This window comes from Corvus moneduloides, chromosome 4 (genome assembly GCF_009650955.1).
Source record: "Corvus moneduloides isolate bCorMon1 chromosome 4, bCorMon1.pri, whole genome shotgun sequence".
Lineage (NCBI taxonomy): Eukaryota > Metazoa > Chordata > Aves > Passeriformes > Corvidae > Corvus > Corvus moneduloides.
This window is the reverse complement of record NC_045479.1, coordinates 71,092,905-71,103,245: the sequence shown is the minus strand read 5'-3', so window position 1 is coordinate 71,103,245 and position 10,341 is coordinate 71,092,905. Positions and strand designations below refer to the sequence as shown.

General features: G+C 42.5%; 1 long non-coding RNA gene across 1 annotated transcript; it reads right to left on the bottom strand.

Moving 5' to 3' along the window:
- Positions 1-654: 654 nt before the first annotated feature.
- LOC116443599 lies at positions 655-8,921 on the bottom strand. Its single transcript, XR_004239995.1, has 2 exons — positions 6,235-8,921; positions 655-3,932 (listed from the first exon to the last, which is right to left on the bottom strand). It is a non-coding gene; the product is annotated as an uncharacterized LOC116443599 (long non-coding RNA).
- Between the last annotated feature and the right edge of the window lie 1,420 nt (positions 8,922-10,341).

The following is a 10,341-nucleotide window of genomic DNA, read 5'->3' as shown; positions in this document are numbered from 1 at the left end:
TGCAGAAGGGAGGTGTCTTGAATAAAAGACATTTCCCCCATGTTCAGAAAGCAATAGGGAGCAAAGAGATTTGTTTTGCATCGTGTAATGCAATGTTTTTTGTGTATGGGTGTTTATCCAGAAAAATATCACAGAATCATAGAATGATTTGGGTTGGAAGTGACCTTAGAAAATATCCAGTTCCAACCCTCACCATGGGCAGGGACACCTTCCACTATTCCAAGTTGCTCCAAGCCCTGTCCAGCCTGGCCTTGGACACTTCCAGGGTTCCAGGGGCAGCCACAGCTTCTCTGGGCAACCTGTGCCAGGGCCTCCCCACCCTCACAGGGAAGAATTTCTTCTTAATTTCGAATCTAAATATCTCCTCTTTTACTTCCCTGTTGTCCCATATCTGTCCATGTAAAAATTCACTCTCCCTGTTTTTCATAAGCCCCATTGAAGTACTGAAAGGATGCAGCAAATGAATATATATCGTAGATTTCATAAGGTCTAAGAGGCATTTTCGCTGGCATAGTATTTTTGGACATTATGTTATTTTCTTACAAATGCTAAGAATAACATACCAAATAATCACCATCAAAGCACTCACCCTAAACCCTGATCTGTGCTTAGGTAAGCAGGGAACTTTGTGCAGAGAAATGAACATGCAGAACATTCAGGTTCCATTTAATTGTGTTGCAAGTAAACAATCACAGACAAATCTCAGGGAACAGAGCTGAGGGGCAGTGATGCTGTGAACCACCTGCTTCTCCAGGGAAGGGTGAATTCCATTTAAGCAGTTCCTGAAAATATGACCCGAAGTGTTTTTAAAAAAACACCTTCAGCAGTGGAGAGGTCACAACCGCCTTGGGTGGGTGCTCTCTGTGCTTTATCAGTGTCCTGATGGAAATTGCTGCCCATTCCCCCAGGGAAAAAGCCCTCTGGACAACTCGAGGCTGACGGTGCTGGCTCCAAACCCACCCTTACTGCGGCTGCTCTCGCCGAGCACAATCCAGAACAGCATCCCTTCCCTCCACCGCCCTTCTCCCCACTGCACACATGGAGCAACAAATGGCATCTAAACACTCGGCGAGCGGCGGATACAACAAGCAGATGGTGGGAGAACAAGGGCCCAGATCCATTAGCAGAAACCTGGATCAACTCGAGGATGAATCAGCGACACAAATCACGGGTAAATACGTAACAGACACTCCACGCCAGCCGCTCCCCCGGGAGCTGGACGTCTTGGGAGACAAATCCAGGGCTCTGGCATCCTGGCGTGTGTTTTTTTGCGGATGTACACAGGAGGGCAGCAGACATTTACTCAGCGTTTGGCACCGCAATCCCTTCCTTCCCTGCCGCAAAGAGATGCTGCTGGGATAGTGTAAACTGTTCGTCAGCACGAGGGGATGGATGCCGGCTAAACGACCCCATAAAAAACCCCCAAAGTGATTGTAATTAGACACAGTTCACATTTCACTGTATGGCAAAGACAAAGGTCTTAGTAATTTTTTCCTGCTGTTGGGCTAAGTTCACCCCCCACCAAATTATCTCAGGATAGTCCTTTCTTCTCTTTAGTTCATTTTATTGGGTGTTTGCTATTTTTTTGTGTAAGTCATCGCAGTGGTTTTCATTCTCCAGGAAAAGCACACTTCTATTTTTCCCATCGAGATGCTGGCACAGGAATCTCAAACATCTCTCTGCCCTTGTTCCTTGATGGACAATGTACTGGGGATGGGGGAACAGGAGAGTGCGTAAGAAATACCCTCTAATTCCAGCTAATGAAGCTTGTCAATGAACATGAAAATCATTATTTAGGTTTGGAAAACAAAAGCCTGAAAGAGAGTGTTTCTCAGCAACGTTTCTTTTTCTTTTTTTTTTTTTTTTTTGTAAGTGGGTATAATTAAAGCAATTGTCTTTAGCCTGCAAAAATACCCAGTGCCTTCTTCCTGCTCCCAGCCCAGCTCCATTCATTTCTTTGAATTTGGCTTCTTGATAACTTTGTCCGTGATCCAGCACAAACAATTCTGCACACTGACGTTGATGCCAACTGAGATTGAAGCCTTTCAGGCAGAGCAGTGTATTTTGCCTCAGTATTTGCTCAGGCTGATCCTAATGAAAGTATTAATTGCCATGTGGTTGGGTTCTCTTCAGCTGCCTAAAAGGAGTTGAGGATGGGTGTCCAAGCTGAGCTGAGCTCCCCTCCACATTCTCAGTGACTGCAAGAGATGTCAGGGATTTCTCAACCTTCCCGTTTCACATAATCATAGAACTATTAAGGCTGGAAAAGACCTCTAAAAACCTCGAGTCCACCCATTCCCCCGGCCCTGCCAAACCCACCACTAAACCATATCTCTAAACACCACATCTGCATGACTTATTCAAATCCCTCCAGGGTTGGTGATTCCACCACTTCCCTGAACAGCCAGTTCCAATGCTTGGAAACCCTTTTTGTGAAGAATTTTTTCCTAAAATCCCATCCCAACCTCCCTGGCTTTCCTCTTTGTCCTCCCTTGCTCTCTGGGAGCAGACCCCAAACCCTTGCCCAGCTGCCCCCCCTGTCAGGGACTTGTGCAGAGCCAAAGATCCCCCTTGAGCCTCCTTTTCCCCAGGTTGAGCCCCCCCAACCCCCTCAGCTGCTCCTGGTGCTCCAGACCCTTCAGTAATCTAAAACTAGGATGAATTCTGAGAGAAAACCCCACATTTTCTTTCCATTTTCTTTCCATTTAGCTTTGTGTACCAGACTGTAGGTGCATATCTGGTGTGCAAAGCACACTCAGAGACCAAGAGGACAGTGATCTCTTGCGTAGTTTGCACTGGCCTCTGAAAATAGTTGTTTTCTCCAGCAGCAGAGAGGTATTTTCAGAAATAATATCCTCAGGTAGGTGCTTAAAATTTCATAGGGTGCTTTGTCCCCAAAAGCCAAATTTTGCAAGATTTTTGAGCACTGAAATTAATGAGATTTAGGATTGATTTGCCTGCCCACGATCCTGTTGGCAAATGTGTGATAGGGACTGAGCACAGATCTGTGAGCTGGTGTAATCCACTGAGAGCAATCATCACGCTGTGAGATTCCACAGCCTGACACACGCAGAGCAATCCCAGCACAAACAACAGGAATCAAAAGTCAGGGTGGGAAAATGACTGGAAGTGTTTGAAACAGCAACACTGCCTGTTGCTGTAATCTCCACTATGATAATGTCACTGGGGACCGGGATTATGAGAGATGCTGTGTGGAATGAGGCTGGTTTGTGTCACAGGACTCCACTAAGACAAAACACACAATAAAGAAAAGCCTGACCAAGCAGAACCCAGACATCGTCCAGCTGTGGTTTCATGGCAATAAATACGATTGGGGATTTTGCTTATCTCCAAGTTTTATCCTGTCTTCTGCCACGGAATTGCAGCCCAAACCATGAATGCTGATTTGAGGATTTCACCTCCTGAAACAGAAATGTGGAGGCTGGGTGTGCCAGCAATATGGGAACCTTCTCAGTGTGTTAAAATAAAATCCTTGGCATGGTTTGCTCTGGTGGATGTATTGGGAATACAATGTTAATTGCTGGACCAGGCTTTGGGCAGCTAATGAGTAAAGAATCTCAGTGGATTGGGGTCTTAATTACCTGATTTACTTTAACCTGATTTCTTCTAACCCAGCAGGTCAGTGGGACTAATCCCAGAACAGGACACTATGCTATGTGATATCTTCAAACATGTCCAAGGATTTCCAGAGATGAAGAAGGAATTGGTAAAGGTGCTCGTCTCAGTGGAAATTAAACACCTACGCCTAATATGATGATATAGAAATAACCCTTTGTTAGCTACTTACCATCCTGAAGACCCAGACACGTCAGATCTTGCTCCTCCTGCATACTTTGGTGCCCAGACTTCTGTTCCTGCTCTCAGTCAAACTAAAAAAAGCAGCAAGCTCAACAATTTCTTGTGTCTCTCAGCTGGAAACAAAGAAAAAAAAAAACAAACCCAAACAAAAACTTCATAGAGCCATAGAATCATTAAGGTTGGAAAAGACCTCCAAGATCATGTCTAACCTTCATCATCAAGACCAAACCCTATAAACTGAGAACACAGTTCAGCATAGAGAGGAAAGGCCTGTGTGAACCAGCAAACACATGGTAATTCTCAGTTGACCACAGGAACTTCAAAGCTTTATCACCTTCCTCTACCTGATGCTTGCCATTCTTCTCACCTTTGGTGTCACCAGTCACAGAAACTGAGGTTTGCACTAGGTGCAAATTCTTTGATTTCCATGACTCTGCTCACTTTTTTCTGATTTTCCCAGTTTGGTTACACTCTACACCAGGTTTTTCCAGACAAGCTTCTTGTCTTGCTTTTCTCTTACCCTTTAAGGTGTAGTATTGGGTGCCACTCAGTGGTGAAAATCGGGTTAGAATGAGTCCCTGAACTCATGGACAAAGTCCTTGCTGGGCTCTGTGATGAGGATGATGAACTCTGACCTCTAGAGAGAACACCTCTCCTCACTCTGCGTTATTATCACAGCAGGATGGTCAAAGGACAAAATTACTTATTCCAAAAGCTCCAGTTAAATGAAATATTAATGTAAAATAGCCCCATTTCTGAGTTAAGGAACTTTTATAGTTCTTTTTGTTTTATTGTGCTTTATCTCATATTCTGTGCTCCTCGTTTGGTGTCTTCAGCCCTTGTTTCATTAAGAGAAAAAGGAAAATAAATGAAAGACAATAAGCAGATTATTGATAAAAACTTTCAAGTAAAAATTAGTTGGAAAAAATAATTTGTAAACTAAGATACAGATTAATCTCACTTTCTTTAGTGGGATTTTAGTCTAGACTACCTCTATCTTTAGTAGCCATAGACACAGGGAAAACACACACTTCTCCAGAGACTGACATCTAAGATGATTTATCATTAATTGAATTGTCACCGGGCCATAAACTGATCACATCTTGTGCTTGAAATGACACATATGCCTAAATGATTAGGAACTACAATTATTAGCAGTAAAAGCTGATACTCCTTGGGTTATCATGACATGCAAAGCCTGTTTATGATGGGGAACCTGAGTCAAGCTTTACTGTAGAAATCTGTACCCACACATCCACGGTAGGAGGGCCCTTCCAAAACGGCTCCTGGAAGCTCTTTACCTTGCCTGTTTTTAAAATCTCCAGTAATGGAGGATCCATCACATATGGGTGGCTTAATTTTATGCCTACAATAATTTTGTGGTGAGTTACTCCTCTGAATAGAGTATGTCAGTACCTTCCTCTTTAAGCAGAATTTCTAAAGTTTTTAATTAATGTTCTTCCCATCTTTGAAGCCCAGAATAACCATTTTGATCACCTTGTTTGACTTCCTGACAGCAACTGTCCCCTCTATTCCTGTATTTAGCACCCAAACACAATACATGCATTTCATAAGGAACACCAACCTTTAATAAATTTCACCTTTAAATGAAATCCAATCAAGCTTCTCATTTATGTGTTGATTATGGTTTTTTTTTTTTTTTTTACAAATACAGAAAATATGAAAAGTGAATTTAAAATTAGGAAGTGAAATCCTTTCCCCCAGAATAATGTAAACAAGACTGTTAACTCTGTTGCTCCCAACCAGTGATCTGCTGCTCTGGCCTTGTAACCAGAGAAGACTCTGAGCCCTGTATTTGTCTTTGAAGGCTGCTAATAATTAAATCCTATTGTTTCACTGAAACAGAACATGACTCTCACAATTTGTAACCAGAAGCAGTATAGCTGCACTGAACAATGTTGGATAAACATGCCCTTCAAAGATCAAAGGATGTAGGGCTATGTCAATTAAAAAGAAAAAAAAAATCAGCATAGCTAAACTGCTGTTTCTCAGCAACTTGGTGCGGGTGCAGATCTGAGGCTGCCTGGATTGCTTTGCTTTCATTTCACAGTCTCAAGGGTATCCTTATTCCCCCCAGTGCCTGGGGAAGCTGGCACACCCCAGTGTAAGCTCTGAGACTGTGGGCAGAGGGAAAGAGTACCCCCCTCATCCCTAATTAAACGTTCAAAGGATTCTCTCCAAGCAGCACATCTTTGTGGCATTAAATAAAAATCGGCCTCAAAGAGAAAACGCACACACACACAATGTGTTCAACAAGGCAGTGGGCAAGGGGATAACAGGAGGATGTGCATTTGGAGTGACGTTGTTTGCTTTCATTTCTTCCCTGTGAGAACCCTTCCCTTCTCCGTGGTTTTCCGTCAGAGAGTTCACGCTCTGTGCCAAACGCAAACTTACCTTGATGCCACTTTGGCCATGCTACTCCAAGAAGAAACCGGCAAAACCATGGTTCTTTAAGGAGTTTTACCCCTTCCCATAAATGTCCATGTGATTTATGGGCAGCAAAGCCTCTTTAATTAAAGTGACTCTCACTGGCTGTTTCCTGGTGGCCCAGAAAGGAGGAAAATTTGCAGCAAATGAGTCCCAGCCATGCCCTGGCTTTGTCTGTTCCATATTTCACAGCTCTTCCTCTCTCCACTGAACAATTTCCAGGGACATGAAGACCCTCTTGCTGAAATGTCTCTACTTGTGCAGGGACAGGTCACTGCTGGGAAGGGCAGATCCCACTCTCCATGGCCTGATCCTTCTGGTGGGCGTTGTGGGGTCCAGTCCATCCATATATCCATGTCATAAACTTCTCAAATGTCGCTTGCCAAGACCAAAGAATTTCTTCCCTGTGAGGGTGGCGAGGCCCTGGAACAGATTATCCAGAGAAGCTGTGGCTGCCCCATTCCTGGAAGTGTCCAAGGCCAGGCTGGATGGGTCTTGGAGAAACCTGAAATAGTGGAAGGTGTCTCTGCCCATGGCAGGGGTTGGAACTGGAGAGTCTTCAAGGTCCCTTCCAATCAAAGCCATTCTGTGATTGTCCCAGTGCGTGTGTATGGATATGATCCCACATATTCTGGATGGCAAAAATAAACTTGATTTGTTTTCATTGTAGAGGAGGGGCCATTGAGGAAGATGCAAACCAGAAAGGATAAAATCATGCTGGAATCTTGCAGCAGAGCTGTCTCATGAATACCACTGTGCTTTCTGCTGCAGATTGTGTTATCTCAGCTTCAGAGGGGATGAATAAGCTTCAGCTCTGGTTGTTGGGGTTTTTTTCTTATTCAGAGTTTATTATTAGGTTAATGAAATATAAAAGCAGCTTAGAGAAAAAAATGAATGAATTTTTCCAAAAAATTAGGAAAAAAGTAAGTCTTAACATCTCGAACACTCTTCTTTTCCCTGTCAATTAGTTCCAGGGTTGATCTTCAGCTCACATCAAACTATGGTGCCTCAGGCACGGCACTGAGTCAGCACTGGACATGTGACCAGATCTACTCAGGGCTACATCTGCAGGAGAGCTGTGTCTTCACATGCTCCCTTTACACTGCAAATGGAAAAGACATTTTTATTCTGAGAATGAGGGCATTTGTTCCCTTTACCTCTTGTACCTCTTGACTCCAATGCCTCTATTATGTGTGCCTGGAGAAGAATGTAAAATATGTAATGCTGAACTTATGTGCAAGAGAGTTCTCTAGCCCAGGCTCCTGATTAAGAATTAGAGGTATTTGTTGTTTGTTTGCTACACTTCTTAGGAAAGCAGAGTTATTCCATCCTGCTGCCTGTTTATACTCCATTTTAATTCCACAGTTCTAGACAATACCATTCCATCTCAGTGAATATTTTATGGTTTCCTTGAAATAAATCACTCTCTCCACCTTCCTGTCTACTAAAGACAAAACCTTATTGTAATGAGTTAAATTCCAGTATCAGCTAATCTGAGGAAAGAACCTGGCCCATAAAGTTTGACAAATGATGATCATTTTAAAAAATAAAATGTACACATTGTGTCTAAACACAATTGACCTCATTCCTCTCAGCTGTCCTGGTGTTCAGCTGCTTGGAAAGTTTCCTCCGGGGAAAACCTTTATTAAATGATTTGTGTGTCTTTTACATTTTGTTCCAAATTATCTCGCTCCCTCATTTTATTTCTTCTCCGGGCTGGCTGCTTGCTACAGCTAATTTGGTTGTCCTTGCTGGGACTACCATAAATACTCCTTCCCAGTAGTACTTTGCAAGCTGAATTAGTCCAGTGATCTTGGCTACAGCATCCAAGAAAATACTCGATGAGATTAAACACTGGGAGAACTTTATGGTTCAGACACCATTTTAAAGTCATCCATAAAGGAGCATGAGCAAAAAAATGCTGACAAGGCCAAAAAGCATTTCACAGATGCTAAAATTGTGACCTTCAGGACTGTGTTTGAACGGAGAACTGTTCTCCACTTCTTTCCCTGCAATGACTGTATTAAAGCGTGACACCCTCTGTGGAACTGGTAACAAGGAGCCCTTCATAAAAATGGATGAAATATCAAATTGAAAACAAGGAGGTAAAGCCTGGCCTGCAAATTGAAAGGCAGGGCATTGAAGCCTGCAGGAGCCTCCAGGTATTCTGGGTCTGCCTGTGAAGCAGAGAAGGGGACATCCTACCTGGGCTAAATGGTTCCAGAGTCATCAGAACAATCAAAAAAGTTGTTTCTTCATCTCCATCTTTGCTCTTATTTCACCCTGGCAGCACCCAGAGGTTTAACCTGTGCAGGACTGTGGCTCTTAGTTGGAAACTGTAGTTGGATAAGTCTGCTGTTGGCTCAGGGTGGCACAATATTTACCATTCTCCCCAAAATTTGTGTTTATCACCGGGCAGACTGGATCTGTAGTTGTCCTTATAATGGTTTAATGTCTTTTTGTCATGAGGGTGAAGCTCCTAATTTTATTTAAAGCTCGGTAGACATTTCATTCACTGAAATAATTCCAGGGTAGCAGAGGATGGCAACAGGGCTGGAATTATTTCTGATTAGGAGGAATTGATGAAGAGCTTACTGTCAAAAATTCCCTTATTTTTAAAATTTTTCCAGCCATGCACCAGTTAGAACATTTTATTTCAGCATTTTTGAAAGTAAATATTCCTCCTTTTCTGTTGTGAAATAGTTGTTTTCAAGTCAGAAAGTGCCAGTGCTTCATTTAAAAGTGTTACAAAAATCATTAAAAATGCCCCATTAGCCACACAAAATATTTTGACTTTAAACATCTCTTAATTAATTTAAAAAAATGTTTCTCTTCCCCTCTAAGTTGATCTTACATGACTCTCCTCCCTTCATCTCCCCAAAATAGAGTTTTCAAAATCATAAAATCATTATTACTAAGGTTAGAATCAATCACTCTTACAGTTTGCTCAAACCTTTTGAGATGTGGTGGACAGAGCTACTTTCATGTCAAGATTGACTTTAAATAAAGAAGGTTTCTAATACTAAATTGAAAAGGCTCAGACTTTATCCTCGTGAAAAAGGTGAATGATTACAATTGGAAAATTATTAAAATGTCAGTATTTCTTGTAGAATCAGGAGCCTATGTTTCCTTAACTCTCCTGCACCACTCACAGGATAGATAGGTCTTTATTTTCACAAGATCTTTCTTGTCTTGATGTTAAAAGTTAAGCCTACTCATCTTATAATAAACCTGGAAAATTCTAGGGTGAAGAAATGCATGAGACAGCATAAACATGATCTGAGACATTTAGGGTACAAGCAACAATTCCACTTTTCTTGTAACAGGTGACACTGCTTGACATTAGAACAAGAAGCACCTGTTGCCTGTGCTGTAAAATCTCTTGCAAATAGCTTCTGATTTGTGGCACTGATATAAAGGCTGTGTTTTATGGAGCTTACCCAACCAGCTTTGCTATGTCAGGTTATCACAGGTACATTTTTTTCCAATTCATTTTCAGACCAACTGCTGCTAAGAGGCTGCAACAAGGGTTGTAACTTGCTCCTTTCGCTTCCATTCAGACAGTTTGAACAAACCCCTATTTCAGCCTTTTATGGGCCCTCTTTCCATTATGCCTATTTTATTTTACTTTTCTCCACAGGGATTGAGCCACTTTATTCATGTCATTTTCTGCAATATCATGTTAACCCATTAAAATGTCAGGTAATTTATTGTCCATTCAGTCCACCTGCCTGTCCTTTTCCCTTAAAAAGCACAATAATTTCTGTGAGCTCTATGTTCCCCTGCCTGTTCAAAGGGCCTTGTGGTTGTCCTCACCTTCTCATTAAATCTCACCCAAGAACAGTTGCCTTGGAAACCAGGGAGTTGATCCAGCAAAGGGGCTGAGCATCTTCACCTTGCCTTGACTTTGGTGGGAGGTGAGGCCATTCAGCACTTCTGAAAGGAGAATTTAGCACAAGGCCAGCAGAGAAACCACCAGCTTCTGTTTTCCTCTAGTTCCAGGATGAGGGGAAGTGATGCTGCTCCTCACACGGCTTCTGCACGAAGAGCAGGAGTCAGAAGGAAGATGATACA